Source organism: Polypterus senegalus, chromosome 12 (genome assembly GCF_016835505.1).
Source record: "Polypterus senegalus isolate Bchr_013 chromosome 12, ASM1683550v1, whole genome shotgun sequence".
Classification (NCBI taxonomy): domain Eukaryota; kingdom Metazoa; phylum Chordata; class Cladistia; order Polypteriformes; family Polypteridae; genus Polypterus; species Polypterus senegalus.
In genome coordinates this window covers 36,298,259-36,317,228 of record NC_053165.1, presented here as the reverse complement: position 1 = coordinate 36,317,228, position 18,970 = coordinate 36,298,259, and the positions used below count along the sequence as shown (strand labels likewise).

The 18,970-nt window shown below is 38.5% G+C and overlaps 1 pseudogene; it reads right to left on the bottom strand.

Annotated features, from left to right (window-relative positions):
• Positions 1-18,970, bottom strand: part of LOC120540227 — a 49,745-nt pseudogene that overhangs the window by 6,157 nt on the left and 24,618 nt on the right.

The window sequence follows — 18,970 nt, the reverse complement described above, 5'->3', positions numbered from 1 at the left end:
GGTGTAGAGGTGATTGAACCACCAGGGTCAAGTGACCATAATATAATACAATTCTCAGTATTTTGTGTGCAGATGCAAAGACTAAAATTTTTAAGTGGAACTTTGGTAGGGCAAATTTTGACCAGATGCGAGAAGGTCTAAGTAGGAGAGACTGGGATAAGCTATTAAGCGTGGAGACAATTGAGGAGCAGTGAAACAGATTCAAAAATGTTTTACATGTAATGCAAGACAGATATATACCTAAAATTGGAAGTAATAGGAAATTAAAAAAAAAAAAACTCCACAGTGGATTAATAAAGATTGCAAAGGAAAAAAACTACTTTATAAGCCATATAAGACTAATGACTGCAAAGTGAATCATAGAGCGTATGAGAACATGAGGGCGTCCATTAAGAAAGATATCAGGGAGGCTAAAAGACAGTTGGAGAGGAATATAGCAGATAAGGCGAAAGAAGACCCTAAGAGATTCTTTCAGTATTTTAGTAAAAAAATAATAGTCAAGGAGGAGGTCAAGTTCATCAGAAATAGCAAAGGGGAATTAAAAGATACAGACAATGAAATAGCAGATGCCCTAAATTTACTTTGTTACTTTGCAATTCTAACATGTTCATTTTACATTATGTTAAAGGCTGATTTATTTGTAAAGAATTATTATTCTTTTAGATTCAATGTTAGTTCCCTGTTTTTTTTATGTGTCAGCTTCTCATACCATGATTTTTCTTGGGGATACACAAGAGACAACATGTTAAAATTCAACAATGTCACATAAAGATTTTTATTTAAGTAAATTTGCTACAAAAGCAATCAAATTAAATAATTAGTCCTTATCTACAAACATGGTGGATTACGTTTAATCTGAACCATAGGCAACTTTTATTTTTACAGGTGGCACAACTGTGCATTGACTAGATCCGCTGACCTCCTGCTATCAAGAAAATGAATTTTAAATCATCAACAATCATGAACAGTAGTGTGTCAGATGGGGACTTTTTTTTTGTACACTGGCTGGTTCCATTAGGCACCCATTGTTGGGATTGGGGGTGAGAAGTTAAAAGGCTGTCTGCAGGATGAAGGTATTTACTATATCGCAAAGGAGTCACCACTTTGAAGTTTTTGGCTGGTTAAGATTACAAACAATACCAAGCTGTGATAACAGATTATGTTATTTATCGGATGTTTAATCCGATTGTCTAGAACTGATAATGGTAGGGACTGAAGGAGATTTAAACTTCTGGGCAGATGAAGTCAAAGGGAGGGACAGTCCACTGAGAACGCTGCCAAGACTCGCAGAGAGCACAGGGGCTCACTGGCAGACTGGGGTACGTGGCTGGTGCGACGTGAGGGATGGCAACACTTACCCCGAGGGAGGAAGAGACAGCTCCACAAAAAGACGGTTGTGGGTCCAGCGGGAGAGGGAAGCCGCATGAAAGGACCGAGCAAAGCTGACAGACGAGAAGTGAGGCGTGCCTAGGTCACAGCAACACAAGGAGCCCAGAGTGGAGAAAAAGAATGACGAGGAGACGCTGACAGGGATTCCCAAATTTGACAAAACTTCTGTTGGGAAACGAGTGTCCAGTGAACAAAGTGCATCGGTGGACAGTTGGACGATTACTTGTTGGGGTAACACAGTGTACAAACTGGACTCTACACTACTCTGTATCCTCCACTTCTGTTTTTGACGGACTTTTAGAGTGTGGACTGTGTGTTTTTCTTTTATTAAAATGAAATTCGTTCTTGATATTGTTAGATTTTGTTTATGTTCATTTATCTTTTTAATGTACTTATTAAGGTTTGGTGTAGCAGAAGTTACTGTTGCTTTTCCTGAAATTACTGTTGTGTCTTTCATTGTGTGTTTACTCACAGCCAAATTTAAAGAAACCTGTGTACTATTATTGGTAAATTTCAGGAGTTCCCAGTCTCTTAATAAAACTGGGTGACGTAGTCAGATATTTTAACAGTGTCAAGGTTAGATTACCTGTAAGTGTGACCAGACACCTGTCACAAGTGGACTAACCTAGAAAAAATGTTACCAAATGGATGGTGACTGTGGTGTTTAACATGCACTCTGAAGAGTTATATCTAATCAGGCCACTTTAATTGTCACCATTTTGTGACAATAGATATATGCCCTTGTTAAAATGAGATGATTTTTGCCTGCATACAGTTGCACTTGCAAAACAAACTGAGATACTTATTGGACACAGCAGAGAGTTAACTTGTATTGAGGCCGTTTTTCTTAGCAGATTTTTGTCTGCATGGATTTCTAAGTTTCAGGTGAAAACTGCTTAGACTAAAGGTAGGGACACAACACTTGCTGTGCTTTTTTTTTGCTCAAAGGCCATCCATTCTTACCTGACTGGAACTACAGTACTGTCATCACGGAAGAATATTTCTGACAAAATTAAACAAATAAATAAATAAGTAATGCAACTTGGTTTACAGTCAACTTGCAATCCTTACATAATTTAATTTTGTCTTCCGAGTTTGATATGGGAATCACTCAATTATATGGACTCATTATGGTGTCAATCTCAGAACTGACAGGGTGGCCTTTAATGCTCATTTCCACTTTAAATGGATGTACTCATTTTATGCTATCACTAGTGACACTTCATTTGCTTCTCGTTTTTATCTTCTTCATTTAATGTGTACACAGTGGCTGTGTAAATTATCCCACACTTACTTTTTCTCCTGCTATATGTCCCATTTTACCATTCATGACACTTTTACCACATTCATGTTTACCTTTGCATCTACAGTATAACATTCCTCAGTTTGGTGATGTCTCTCATTCCTGGGCTTTGTGTACATTTTTATATTATGGCTCTTGTTTTCACACGATGGCATGCCATCCCAGACAGCATCCTGCCAAGTTTTTATTGGCAGTTTCTAATGCAATAGCTATTTTCAATTAATTTTCAAAGATTCATTTGGCTTCCAATAACAGACACCTTTGAATTTGGTTATTGTTGATTCTGCAAATTAATTGGTCTCACAGCTTTGTTGCAACATGTTGTCATATTTACAATCTTGAGCTACCCTCCTTAATTCCGTGATGTATTTTTTCACTGATTCTTTGGGCTTCCTGGAGTGAGAGTTAAATGTATATCTTTGAACTATCTCACTAGGTTCGGGGTTAAAGTAATCTTTTAAATGATTTGTTTATTTCATATAAGAATTTTTATTCATATTCATGGGACTCAGGAGGTTTCTCAATAAGCTGTATGTTTGTGCTCCTACAACACTGATAAGAATCTTTTTCTGTCCACTTCTATAGCTTTGTTTGCCACTAAAACTGATTTAGGAATTCATAGTTTGATTTTCGTATCATATTTATACTTTAACACTCTCTTTCTTTCTCTCTTTTAATTATTATTATTACAAAAACAATATGGAAAAGCCTACCACGCTCCTTAGACTGATGTGGAGAGACACTTGCTTCTTTTTTTAAGCCTGCACTATCCATGTTCTTGTTTTTGGTAACTGATATAATTAAAATCAATTGGGACTGCAGATTGCTAACACTGCTTAGTTAAGTCTGTTGGGGATATTATATTTGGTATAATATCCTCAACAATTAATAATTAAGACTTACTAATAATTAAGCCTGTTCAGGATATTATATTTTGTATTCATTTTTTAAAATTTATTTAAAGCAAGTACCATTCTATACAAACAAGTCAAACTTAACAAAACTAAATCCAGTCCAACCCCCACCCATGATAAATAGAGGAAAGCCAACAGCCAGGATAAAACTTTAAGAGTAGAAAAGAAGGAAGATAATCCTTCTCCCCAATATAAAAGCTTATTCTAAAATGTTATTGATTAGATCCTGCCAGGTTTAAAATAGTTTTGAATAGATCCTCTAAATGAGAATTTGATTTTTTCCATTTTCAAATATTATATGACATCAATTACCCACTGACTTAAAAGAAATGGGCTAGGATTTTTCCAGCTGCACAAGACAAGTCCACATGCTAGTAGTGAAGTAAAGGCAATTACAGTTTGTTTGTCCATCTCCACTTTAAGCCCACCTGGGAGTATACCAAACCCAGATGTTAAAGATTTAAAGATTTTGGTCCAGAACGATGTTAGTTTGGTACACACCCAAAACATATGGGCCAATGAGGCTTGAGCTTGATTGCAATGTTTGCAGGGTGGATCTTACACTAGAAACATTGCAGACAATTTTAAACAATAGATAGATGTGCTTCATAAAATATTTTAAATTGAATAATTGTATGGGGGCGGCACGGTGGCGCAGTGGTAGCTCTGCTGCCTCGCAGTTAGGGGACCCGGGTTCGCTTCCCGGGTCCTCCCTGCGTGGAGTTTGCATGTTCTCCCCGTGTCTGCGTGGGTTTCCTCCGGGCGCTCTGGTTTCCTCCCACAATCCAAAGACATGCAGGTTAGGTGGATTGGTGACTCTAAATTGTCCCTAGTGTGTGCTTGGTGTGTGGGTGTGTTTGTGTGTGTCCTGCGGTGGGTTGGCACCCTGCCCAGGATTGGTTCCTGCCTTGTGCCCTGTGTTGGCTGGGATTGGCTCCAGCAGACCCCCATGACCCTGTATTCGGATTCAGCGGGTTAGAAAATGGATGGATGGATAATTGTATGCTTTGCATATATGGAGCTAGAGTGAATTCTGTGCATGGCTGCTTTCCACTCCTTTTCTGAAATGTTGAGTAAGAGATCCATTTCCCACTGTACTCTTTGAAAGGAAGGGACTTTGAAATGTTTTTATATGTTATAGAAATGTTGTCTGAATCCTCAAGACTGATAAATATTTCTTCTGGAATAGAAGTAGGTGGGAAGTAAAGAGTGTAATTGTTCATAGGATGGAATGACATTATATACAAATCTCTAAGTGCTTTAATCCTGTACATTTTCCAAATATTAAAAACTATGTAAGTTTGAGAGGGTGGGAAAAGGTGGTTATCATGTAGAGGTGCCACAGATGAAAGTTTATTAGTCTTGAAGTACTACCTACATTGGTTCCATATTCTGAGTTAATGAAGAACAATTGGGCTGTTAGCATATTGACAATATATTTACTGGGACACAAAGCAAGGAATATAAAGAAGTATTGTAGGATTTTATTTCTATTGTGGACCAAACCTGTGTGTGTCCATCTATTTGTGTCAATGTCCAGGTTTTTAATAACTTGTATATTTGTTGCCCAGTAAATAAAATTGGAAATTAAGTAGAGCCATGCCACCTTCTGCTTTAGGCCATTGTAGGGTGTCACAAACTCGACACAGAGTCATACAAAGGTTTGGTGCAGCCACCTATATAATTGGTTTCCTGGCTGCGAAGTTGCTTATATTGATACAGCACTGATGTGCACAAAACCGAGTCCAAAACAGAACTGAGGGAATAGGGAAAAGGTGGAGGCTTTTAAAGGGGAAGCCAGGAAGTGAAGTCAAAGGGGTCTGGCTCATGCAGGTCTTCTGCCATTGGTGCGAGCCTGGGTGTGACATCACAGAGGCCAGAGCCGGCATTTGTCTCCTTCCATTGGCTCGGTCCCAGAAGTAATGTCAAGAGGACCAGGTGGAATCTCCCGTGAATGGTCTGCAGGCAAGGAAGAAAAAGAGTCAGTGCACTCTGCCACATCCCGGTATGTCTCAGAACTGTCCTTACTCAAGCCCTTTAGCTGCCTACCATATGCATGTGTGTGACAAGGGTCATCCTTTGGATGTTTTGAATTCCAAATAAATGAGGTTAGGATTGAATCTACTTTCTTAAAAAATGATTTGTTAATGTATATGGGATGTATATTCATCCTGACTGTGTTCATTCTCCCTACTAAAGTGCGATGGAGGGTTGACCATCTATACACATCTTGTTTAAGTTTTTCCATGCAGACAGCAAAATTTTGTTGAAAAGGAACTTTATGTTTACTTGTGATGTTTACCCCTAGGTATTTAAACTGATCTGTGTTGAAAAAAGGGGAGATGTCCAATCTAATGTTTAGTGCTAGAGAGTTCACTGGAAAAAGCACACTTTTATTCAAATTAATTTTGAGTCCAGATATCTTTTGAAATTCTGCTAGTGCAGGCACAGTATTTTGTGGATCTGAGACATATAGTACCATATCATCTGCATATAGTGATATTTTCTGTTCAAGCCATTCTCTGATAATATCCTTTATCTCAGAAGCATTTTGAAAGTAAACTGCCAATGGTCCAATTGGGACTGCAAATAGCAGTGGTGACAGGGGCCATCCTTGACTAGTACCATGTTCTAGTTTGAAGTAGTCTGAAACAATGTTGTTAATATAAACTTAGGCTTCTGGACCAGTATACAGTATTTTGATCCATGCACATATATATGGACAAAACCCAAATTTGTGCAATGTAGTGAATAGGTAGCCCCATTCAACCATAGCAAATGCTTTTTCTGCATCCAACGATAATAACATCTCCAGGGTGTTAGACTTTGTCAGTGAATATTTTACATTAAACAGGCATCTAAGATTGAAAGCTATGTGCCTGCCTTTTATAAATCTGGCTTGGTCTTATGATATTACTGAAGGAAGCACTTTCTGTTTTTAAAATTAATTTATTTTTTATACTTTTATTGATTTTAATTAGAAACAAATAACATTCCATACAGTCAAGTCAATTTTAAACAAATTAAGCACCTTCACAATCCTTCTAGCTAGAAGTTTAGAGAGTATCTTAACATCATTATTCAGAAGTGAGATTGAGTCTGTATGGTGTACAGTGTAATAAGGCCTTATTTTTCTTAGAAAAGATGGTAATTAATGGATGGCAAAAAGTTTGAGGTAGAATTCTATTGAGGTAGAATTATTTTTGAGAATATTTTTCAGCTATGAATTTCACTGGGATTAGACTTTCATGGTTTTCAGAGAGGCCTTCAATTCTGATATTATTCCTTCTGCATCTATTTTCCAGTGCAGCTAATCTGTCTCCAAGCACTTTGTATTTGGAATTTGCAGCCATTCCTTTTTCATCAATGGTAGATGCCAATTATTCAACTATTTCAATACAAGTCATGAGCATTTGCTTAATGATTTCAATTTGAGCACCAAGTGCTCTAAATTTATCCTCAAACTTTTTCGCATTTTCCTGTATTTTTGTTCCAATTTTTTTCTAGCATGCTTTTAAAGGTTGCCTCAAAACAATTACTTAAATGTTTCTCCTGGGGCCTCATGTATAAATGGTGTGTAAGCACAAAAGTGTTGCATAAGAACGTTTCCACGTTGAAATCGCGATGTATAAAACCTAAACCTAGCCACGCACATTTCCACGGTAGCTCATACCCTGTTATACACAAGTTCTACACTCAGTTTTGCAGACTGATGGCACCCAGCGTTAAAGCAGTGCTACTGTTCCTGTGTGGTTACCCTTTCTTTTTCAAATCCACATCCCTGATGCGGCTTTATAAATACACTGAAATTAACCGCATATTGTTTATTAGTTTAATGCATCTGATTGTAATTAACCTGCAACAATATAATGGTCCACAGAATGGTCAAACTATTCTAAATACAATAGCTGCTTTAGCTTTGTTACTCTCTGCACCTTCTTCTTCTTCTTTCAGCTGCTTCCGTTAGGGGCTGCCACAGTGGATCATCTTTTTCCATATTACTCTCTCTGCACCGCTCAGTATTTATATCACTGTATCTGAGTGTGAATCACAGCTGTACAGCAGTTGATTGGATAGAGAATTATTGGTATACAGCATCACGCACACGCTGCCTCAGCCATGCTGTCTATTGAACTGCACTCATATGGCAAACGCTTCAGAGCCTTTCCTCACAGTTCAGAAACAGTTTCATCCCAAGAACTATAAATGCACTCAATCAGTCCGTCAAGTGCTCCTTGTAGAACTGTTTGTACTTATAAGTACAATCACTTCATGGTAAACTTGCGATACAGTTATAATATTTTACAACTGAGGCACTTTATAAAGCGCGTGTTTACATATGATGACAATATCATTTTTAAGATGAAATGCAGCACAATATATTTATTATATTATACAGATAAAACTTTAACTTCATTTAAATAATCTATATTGTTAATAATTAAACATGTGAGGACACAGTGCTGCAGTGCTAGCGAGCCGCTGGTGCTCCATTCACGGATTGTTCATGCCTCGCTCTGTATATTTGCTGGGGTTGGCACAACACTGGATGGATAGATGGATAAATTAATTAAACACATACTATGAAGAAATTTCAATGTTCCTCAAAAGTTTTGAAGAATCTGCATTCCAAGCTTACAGATGGCTTACCGTCTATTACAGAGCTGATTGTATGACGATTGGGTATTTGGAGAAAGAAAAGTAAGGACAGGAATTTGAGGTTAGTACGTTTAAAAGAGACAGTACTGTTACAATAAAGTATTTCATCGAAGGTCGCGCATGGCGCAGGAAGCATCTTGTGTGAGACATAAACAATCACTGCGCCACTGTGTTCCCATGTTTAATAACATGCTTTAACTCCTATCATCATGAAAATGATATCACGTATACATCTCAGTATTTTAGCTATTCAGAGAGCTGTAATATCATGAATGTAATGGATTCAGTGACCTGTTGGAGGAAGAGAAAGCCCAGAAGCATGTAGTGATTCGCACACATAGACGATCAAATACAAAACAAAGCATTTAATGTGCTACTTTAGTTACGATGGGATTTGAGAAACTAGTAAATTAAACAATTTTAAGATGAAGTTTATGATGTTCTACTTTAATGACAAAATAAACTTTGTGATTAAAGTAGAAATTTCGAGACTAAAGTTGACATTTTGTGCTTTTTTCCCACTGTGTGCCTTTTTTTCCCTCTGTATTCTAATAAGCTTTCATATGACACTCAGACGGTGGGCTACGACTTGCCTTTTAACAGCGACTTTGATATTTGACAACTTCTTTTTTATTTCGGGCTCTATTTCACTCGATCAACTTCCTTTTGTTGTTTATACTACTGTTTAAACCAACAAAGAGTATGTTTTTTCCTTGCCTCCACTTGGTATTCGCTGAAATACTATTTTCCCTTGTGCTTTTGCCATGGCCTTTTCACAGAACACTGAGTTTAAAGGCTATTTATATTGATTTGCATATTCAAAGAGGCGTAATTCTGGGAGGGGTTGGGGTGGGGAAGCAGGCACGTGCATGTAGCAGAAGAACGTGGAAGTTGGCAAACGCACAGATTTATTCATCCAGATTTTTTCTGTGCGTACGCCCATTCCTGCTTTTGTGCTTACGCCATGTTATAGTGTGAGTTCTATGCACAGCGTTATACACGAGGCCCCTGGTGTTTAATATCCTGAGGTAGCTTCTTGTTTGTCATGTTTATGTCCTTTATATCTTTCCTTATATCATTTGTATCATTTCCAACCTTCTTTATATTATTTATATTATGACATTTTTAAATAGATAATTCTAGAATTACCTAGGATTCGGAATAGTAGAGTGGGCCATGCAAGGGGTTTTCTATACCAATTAATGATTCCAATCAATCTCACTTAGAAAACTGAAACTTTTCTTCTTCTCTATTTAAGTTCTGGTTATGGTATATTAACTTACTAGAACTCATCAAGTGTAGTGAGTATCTATAAACCCTAACTTATTTGGGTTTGTTTTACTATATTCTTTTTTAGTTACTTTTACTGATTTCACAGAAAATATCTAATGTAAATCAAGAAAATCTTGAAAATGGTTATTAAAATGGTGTTTGTTGGATTGTAACAAGTACATAGATTGGAAAAGGCTTGAATAGTTCAGAAGTAATTAAATAAAAACAGTTTGAAAAACAGGAGAAATAATATTATAATATAAAAATTATTAAAACTAGCTAAATTGGAAATTAAGCTTACAAACTCAACAAACAATTAAAAAAGGGATTGGAAGCATACAGATTTACAATATAATTTACACAGTTGATGTTTATACGTGTTACATTTGTGCCTCAAAGAATACAAAGACATCCAGAATATTAGGAAATAATTAAAAGATATGAAAAAAAAAATATTTCAAATCTATAACCCCAATACATTGTACAAGCTTTCTGAAAGAAAGCCAAGATTAATTAATTTGTCTTTGATCTTTACACAATTTCTGCAAGTACACAGAAGAACATTATGCTTGTATTTTAGGGTTCATATTTTCTTCTGCCTTGAATAAGAAAAATTTCTTTCATGATTTATGCTTTCAGTTTTTATATGACTGATTTTATAAGGTTATGCTTTTAATAAATATATTCATTAATGTTGTATTTTTGCACATGATAGCCAGTGCAGAACATTGAATCAAGCATTATTGTGAGCATATATATACAATTACCTTCCTGTTGGTAGAGTATAAAGGGCTTTAAAGCACCTGGATGGAGTGCAGGCATAATTAAAACATGGCAATGGGTGTTTTCAGCACTCACAGTCATCAGTGTTTGGCAGAACTTGTTAATTAAACAATACAATGTGATGTTTAAGAAGGCAGATGCTGCTTGTGAAAGACTGAAGATGCTGCTTGTGAAAGACTGAAGATGCTGCTCTATGTTGTTTCAAATGAAGTTAAAGAACGTTACAAGCAGATTTAGTCTCATTACAATGTTTTCTGTGTAGTTTCTTTGCATTACTCTCTTTTTTCCCCGGGCCACAGGAACAATTTTGGTAAGGAATGCTGCCAATGATGAAGCCTATATAGTAAGCATACACTATCCACACAGGCCTACATGACCTACTTGCAGTACATGCACGAGAAAGTAGTTTTGTGGTCTATTCCAAATGCAGCAGTTGCCACCATGAACCTGCAATTACAGTGCATCCGGAAAGTATTCACAGCGTATCACTTTTTTCCACATTTTGTTATGTTACAGCCTTATTCCAAAATGGATTAAGTTCATATTTTTCCTCAGAATTCTAAATACAACGACAACATGATAAAAGTTTACTTGAGGTTTTTGCAAATTTATTAAAAATAAAAAACTGAGAAATCACATGTACATAAGTATTCACAGCCTTTGCTCAATACTTTGTCGATGCACCTTTGGCAGCAATTACAGCCTCGTCTTTTTGAATATGATGCCACAAGCTTGGCACACCTATCCTTGGCCAGTTTCGCCCATTCCTCTTTGCAGCACCTCTCAAGCTCCATCAGGTTGGATGGGAAGCGTCGGTGCACAGCCATTTTAAGATCTCTCCAGAGATGTTCAGTCAGATTCAAGTCTGGGCTCTGGCTTGGCTACTCGAGGACTTTCACAGAGTTGTCCTGAAGCCACTCCTTTGATATCTTGGCTGTGTGCTTAGGGTCGTTGTCCTGCTGAAAGATGAACCGTCGCCCCAGTCTGAGGTCAAGAGCGCTCTGGAGCAGGTTTTCATCCAGGATGTCTCTGTACATTGCTGCAGTCATCTTTCCCTTTACCCTGACTAGTCTCCCAGTTCCTGCCGCTGAAAAACATCCCCACAGCATTATGCTGCCACCTCCATGCTTTACTGTAGGGATGGTATTGGCCTGCTGATGAGCGGTGCCTGGTTTTCCCCAAACGTGACGCCTGGCATTCACACCAAAGAGTTCAATCTTTGTCTCATCAGACCAGAGAATTTTGTTTCTCTTGGTCTGAGAGTCCTTCAGGTGCCTTTTGGCAAACTCCAGGTGGGCTGCCATGTGCCTTTTACTAAGAAGTGGCTTCCGTCTGGCCACTCTATCATACAGGCCTGATTGCTGGATTGCTGCAGAGATGGTTGTCCTTCTGGAAAGTTCTCCTCTCTCCACAGAGGACCTCTGGAGCTCTGACAGAGTAACCATCGAGTTCTTGGTCACGTCCCTGACTAAGGCCCTTCTTCTCCGATCGCTCAGTTTAGATGGCCGGCCAGCTCTAGGAAGAGTCCTGGTGGTTTCGAACTTCTTCCACTTACGGATGATGGAGGCCACTGTGCTCATTGGGACTTTCAAATCAGCAGAAATGTTTCTGTAACCTTTCCCTGATTTGCCTTGAGACAATCCTGTCTCGGAGGTCTACAGACAATTCCTTTGACTTCATGCTTGGTTTGTGCTCTGACATGAACTGTCAACTGTGGGACCTTATATAGACAGGTGTGTACCTTTTCAAATCATGTCCAATGAACTGAATTTACCACAGGTGGATTCCAAATAAACATCTCAAGGATGATCAGGGGAAACAGGATGCACCTGAGCTCAATTTTGAGCTTCATGGCAAAGGCTGTGAATACTTATGTACATGTGCTTTCTCAATTTTTTTATTTTTAATAAATTTGCAAATATCTCAAGTAAACTTTGTTTACGTTTTCATTATGGGGTGTAATGTGTAGAATTCTGAGGAAAAAAATGAATTTAATCCATTTTGGAATAAGGCTGTAACGTAACAAAATGTGGAAAAAGTGATGCGCTGTGAGCGAGGTGTGTACAAAGTGCAGGAGCATCTAAGAAGACGCATGTTTGTCGCGGATGCGAATTGCTGTATGTAGCGTGTAAAACAGTTTGCTATGGTGCACGCGGTCGTGTGTCGTAACCGAAAACTTGGTTTTTAAAGACTGGTTACTTCATTGTGTATACGACTGTAGGTGAATGAAAAGATGTAACTCTGGAGAGGGCAACATACAATACAGTGTTTTACACGCTGCATACAGCGATTCACATTCGCGACAAATTGTTTTACACGCTGCATACAGTGATTTACATCCGCGACAAATATGAATCTTCTTAGATGGTGCTGTCGCGTCCCCCCACGCTCTCGAAGTACACACACTGCCTGGTCATGTGCCCGCTCGCAAGAGCAACTAACAGAGACTCGCCCACCAACTGTAAGATCATGGGATACCCTTCGCAAACTGCTCTACACACCGCGTACAGCGATTCACATCTGCGACAAACAAACTGTTTTACACACTGCATACAGCGATTCACAGCCGCAACATGATTTTTCTTAGATGGTCCTGTCGCCACCCTCGCTCTCGAAGCATACACACTGCCTGGTCATGTGCCTGGTCGCAAGAGCAACTGACAGGGACCTGGCCACCGAGTCTAAGACCATGGGAAACCCCTCGGAAACTGTTTTACACGCTGCATACAACGATTCACATCCGCGAAAAACTAACTGTTTACACGCCGCATACAGCGATTTACATCCGTGACAAACATGCCTCTTCTTAGATAGTCCTGCCGCGTCGTGTGGTGCCTCTGTGTGAACTGGTCAGGCACAGAGAATGTCAGCTGCTGAGAGAATGTCTCGACTGTTGCAGGGCCTGCATTGGTGAAGCAGGTGAGACGGTAATGAAACAGAGGCACAGGGCTTATTGGTTTTTAAAGACTGCTTCCTTCATTTTGTTTTAACCTCAGTTTTAAAGGATTGTTTTAAGGATCCCATGGGATACCCCTCGCAAACTGTTTTACATGCTGCATATAGCGATTCACTTCTTTTGAGAAACATGCCTTTATGAACAGTCAACGTGGCTCAGAGCTTCATGTGAACTCTACGACAGATGAACATAAATGACGCCGTTTTTCCTGTGTCGTCGCGTCCGAGTTGGTGGCCGTGGCTCCTTCCTGCGTGCGCCATGGGCATCTCACTTGTCGGCGGCTTAGTGAATCCATGCCCCTTCCGGCGTGCTTTCCATGGTTGTCTTGCCTTATTGAATTATATATATAGATTATGGTCCCAATTGTTGATTACATCTATATATAGACAAATATTCTGATTCCTTAAAAGACCAGAAATTGTAATAAACAAATATATACGTATTATGTAATACAATAGACTGTAATATACTTATACTTCTGAAAGACAATTTTATGTGCTACTCCATACTATGATCATACAGAAAAATGAAATTAAGTAATAATAACGGATTGCCTTTTATTTGAATACACCAAATGTGGCCTTGCTTTCAGCTGTGTTGCTTATGAATGTTTTCATAAACGGCTCAGCATCCAGCATGTCCAGTATCTCCTTATGCATGTGTAATGATAATCTTACGGCTCAATTATTATCCCACCCACAAAGGGTGCTACTGCACCCATCTATCCTGTGTCCTTGCTTTATTTAGTCTCGGAGGCAATCCTTTGTTATTATATAGTGAATGATTTTAATCTAATGAAAAATACTTCATACTGAGTCAGGTCCAGCAATACACATTTATCTGATTTGTGATCATTGTAAAATGTTGCTCCTGAATGTTCCCTACGTCAATAGGGAATGCCAGCACAAACACACCCAAAAGGCCACAGTCAATTAGTCTTTAAGGCTTAAACAAAGAAATCTGATGCTATCTATTGCACAATGATCCTGAATTTTCTGGTTGTGCTTTCCAGTTTACTTGAAATGTCCTTCCTGTTGATTTATAAGTTCAATGTCTGTGAAGCAACACATGTAACAGGTCTCAAATGTCCACAAGGAGCATTCTCTGGCATTCTTTGCCCTTTAAATAGTGCAAAGGATGTAACACATATCAAGAACATCAATATATTTCTTCTAGACAAGGAGTGCTGCAAAGGGCTTTAACAAGCCACATTTTATGATAGTTCCCCCCCAGCCTTGACTACCTAAGAAGACAATAAAACCCATCCATTATCCAACCCACTATATCCTAACTACAGGGTCACGGGGGTCTGCTGGAGCCAATTCCAGCTAACAAAGGGTGCAAGGCAGGAAACAAACCCCGGGCAGGGCACCAGCCCACCGCAGGGCACACACACTAGGGACAATTTAGAATCACCAATGCACCTAACCTGCATGTCTTTGGACTGTGGGAGGAGACCAGAGCACCCGGAGGAAACCCACGTAGACATGGGGAGAACACACAAACTCCACGCAGGGAGGACCTGGGAAGCGAACCTGGGTCTCCTAACTGCAAGGCAGCAGTGCTACCCACTGCTCCACCATGCCGCCCAACAAGAAAACCTCCCCCCAAAATAATAAGTAGGGGAAAAAGTGGAAGAAATCTTGGGAAAGGCAATTTAGGTAGGTTGGGCATGCAATGGGTGACATAAAACGGGGTAAATACAATACACAAAACACAACACAAGTAATTCTTTTCACAGAACTATAGGGGCAATCTGTCATTTTGGATTAACTGAAAGCTGTATAAAGAACGATTAGAACAGCCAGTGAATACCACATTGCAATAGCCAAACCTACTAGAAATAGATGTTTTAATTATTTTCTCTCCTGCCTTGTGTCCTGTGTTGGCTGGGATTGGCTCCAGCAGACCCTCGTGACCCTGTGCTCGGATTCAATGGGTTGGGAAATGGATGGATGGATTATTTTCTCATTATCAACTAATTTCCATTCCTTATCTATTAAAACTCAGAGGAGACAATAACTCCAAAAAAGGAAACATATTTATAAAGCATCCCAGAATTATTCTTAGGAATTATAATAAAAGTCACACTAGGATAGGAATTTGTCCTAGGAGTAGGGCATAACAAGTACTTACAAAGACCCAGTCCCATTCCAGAGCTGGAATTTACATCTAAGAATGAATAAAATCCCAATGATGTCTAATATTAACACTAAAGTTTCACCACAAAGAAGATAATAATAATAATAATAATAATAATAATAATAATAATAATAATAAGAAGAAGAAGAAGAAGAAGAAGAAGAAGAATAACAAGAAGGAAAACAATAAGTTAGGATATTGCTCTCAGCTTCACATAATTGTTGCCACATGATCACAGCAATATCAAGAATAATATAATAAACACACCAAGATGGAAAGAACAAGACACAGAGAAGATGGAAATTAAGCCTGATAACAGGTTTGTTTATTTAACAAAGAATGATTCACTGCCGTATTTTCAGAAGAATCTACTTCCTGCTTCCTGCTTATCACTAAGGCAAGTGCCTTTGGTCCCTTTTACATAAGTTTTTGCCATGCGAAGTTTCACACTAGCTTGCCAATCTGCTTCTTGTGCCCTCTTGCACTTTCTCCCTCTCTAACAATTTCTCTATAGCAACAATCTAAGATGTATTTTCCCCATACGCTGTTACTGAAAACAGACTCAATTAAACCACTGTTTTTTATGATTTGTCAATTGCAACATTTTTTGCCCATATATTTGGTTAACTTTGGTTTCTTTTTGCTACTCTGAAGATTGTCTTCTATTTTTGTATTTTATAAGGTTCTTCCCTGGCAGGAGTATAACATAGATAGGTACACATTATTTTGGAAAGACAGGCAAACCTAAAAAAGTAGAGTTGCCATTTATGTAAAACATAATTAAAGTGCAAGGCTTCTGCAATTAGAAACTAAACCACAGCTTAATGAGGATGCGACAGGTGTCTGGTCACACTTAACAGGTAATCTAACTTAGACACCATTTGAATATCTGACTATGCCACCCAGTTTACCCCTTAACATCTCAGATTATCTCAGGCTACAACGTGAGCTACCACAGCTATGCTGATGACACACAGCTGTACTTATCAATAGCACCTGATGACACCGACTCTTTCGATACACTAACACAATGTCTTACTGGTATTTCTGAATGGATGAATAGTAATTTTCTCAAACTAAATAAAGAGAAAACTGAAATTTTAGTAATTGGCAATAATGGATTCAGCGAGGTTATCAGAAATAAACTTGATGCACTAGGATTAAAAGTTAAGACAGAAGTAAAAAATTTAGGGGTAACCGTTGACTGTAATCTGAATTTTAAATCGTATATTCATCAGACCACTAGGACAGCATTTTTTCACTTAAGAAACATAGCTAAAGTTAGACCTCTTATATCATTGAAAGATGCGGAGAAATTAATTCACGCTTTTGTTTTCAGTAGACTAGATTACTGTAACGCACTCCTCTCAGGACTACCCAAAAAAGACATCAATCATTTGCAACGAGTGCAGAATGCAGCTGCTAGAATCCTAACTGGGAAAAGAAAATCCAAACACATTTCTCCAGTTTTGATGTCACTACACTGGTTGCCTGTGTCATTCAGGATTGACTTTAAAATACTGCTTATGGTTTATAAAGCCTTAAATAATCTCGCTCCATCTTATTTATCGGAATGCCTGACGCGTTATATTCCAAATCGTAACCTTAGATCTTCAAATGAGTGTCTCCTTAGAATTCCAAAAGCTAAACTTAAAAGAAGTGGTGAGGCGGCCTTCTGCTGTTATGCACCCAAAATCTGGAATAGCCTGCCAATAGGAATTCGCCAGGCAAATACAGTAGAGCACTTTAAAACACTGCTGAAAACACATTACTTTAACATGGCCTTTTTATAACTTCACTTTAACTTAATACTGATACTCTGTATGTTCAATTCTTCATAATAACTATTCACAGTTGCTCCAAAATCCATACTGACCCCTACTCTCTCTTCTGTTTATTTTTCCGGTTTCTTTGTGGTGGCGGCCTGCGCAACCACCACCTACTCAAAGCATCATGATGCACCAACATTGATGGACTGAAAGCCAGAAGTCTACGTGACCATCATCATCAGGTCCTTCCATGAAAACCCTCAATACAAAGAGGACTGTTTGACTTATGTTAGGTAGATTGCCCAGAGGGGACTAGGTGGTCTCTTGGTCTGGAACCCCTACAGATTTTATTTTTTTCTCCAGCCTTTGGAGTTTTTTTGTTTTTTCTGTCCACCCTGGCCATCGGACCTTACTCTTATTCTATGTTAATTAATGTTGACTTATGTTTATCTTTTATTGTGTCTTCTATTTCTCTATTCATTTTGTAAAGCACTTTGAGCTACATTTTTTTGTATGAATATGTGCTATATAAATAAATGTTGATTGATTAACATGCACACGTACCGGTCCCGGTACATAACGACGATTTTACGACGTCACAATCATGTCACAGCCATGTGTGCATGCCCCTCTGTCATGCACCTCGACATACTACACATCAAATGAAAATTCAGAGTCTCGTCTTTCCGATGATATAAACCATTTTGACACACAACAACCACAGCACTGACACTAAATCCTTTTTTACAGAGAAGTAAATACTTTTAAGAGCTGACTTTTCCTACCTTTGACTACCTTTGAAGGCTCTCTGCACGTCAAACATCAATATTTCCGAGCAATATTGATCTCATTCTGTCCGTAAGGCTCCAGGAAATATAATCCAGTAAAACGATTAGGTCCAAAACACACGATAGATCCTCAAAGGGACAAAAACTCCAGAAAACGTTTTTTAGCTCGAGACTAGCTCCGACATTTTTTTTCATTTCTATTGGTCATATCAGACGTAATTTGTTTCTGTGGGCAATAACCATGCTAAAGCATGTTACACGGAAGTGTTAGCTTCTGATTGACACCTAAGTTGGCCAATTACGATGGGTCTGGGGGGTGACTGGCACCTCGTATAGCCAACGAGTGTCACAGACAGCTGAACGATGACGCACAACTCCAAACCCTGGTAGAATCTACCCGTTTGATTGGACGCTGTGAGTGACACTCCAAACTTACAGCCAATGAGCAGCTGACCACGCTGATATGTAACTTGCCATACCAACTTGTAAACAAAACCGATCGGAGCTGCGCGAAGCTGGCATTTGTGCCAGTCTGCAGACTTGGTGCGTGGTTGTTTATTGTGATTTCACCTAGTTTTTTCGCATTTTAAAATATGGATAAAAGTACAGATAAACGTAAATACACTCTCGATTAAATAATAGATGCATGTACGCGCGTGACAGTTATCGATCGACCAGGAGACGTCTAATGGCAGAGAGCGACATGTGACACGCCTTGTGCTTTCTGCCTGCTAGCGATTGCTACAATCAGTGGCACATGGAAAACGCTGAGCTGTATTGTAACAGTTTGTAAAAAAATGTATATAGTTTGTGTGCATTTTATTAAAAAAAAAGTAAAAAATATAATATATATATATATATTTTTAGCCCATAAGACTTGTTTTGACTATTTTTATATTGAAATGTGTATTCTTTATTGTTTTTATTATGGAATATGAATTTCCATAACTAATAGAGTGACACTGTATGTAGATATAGATTCCTTTAGGTGTAAG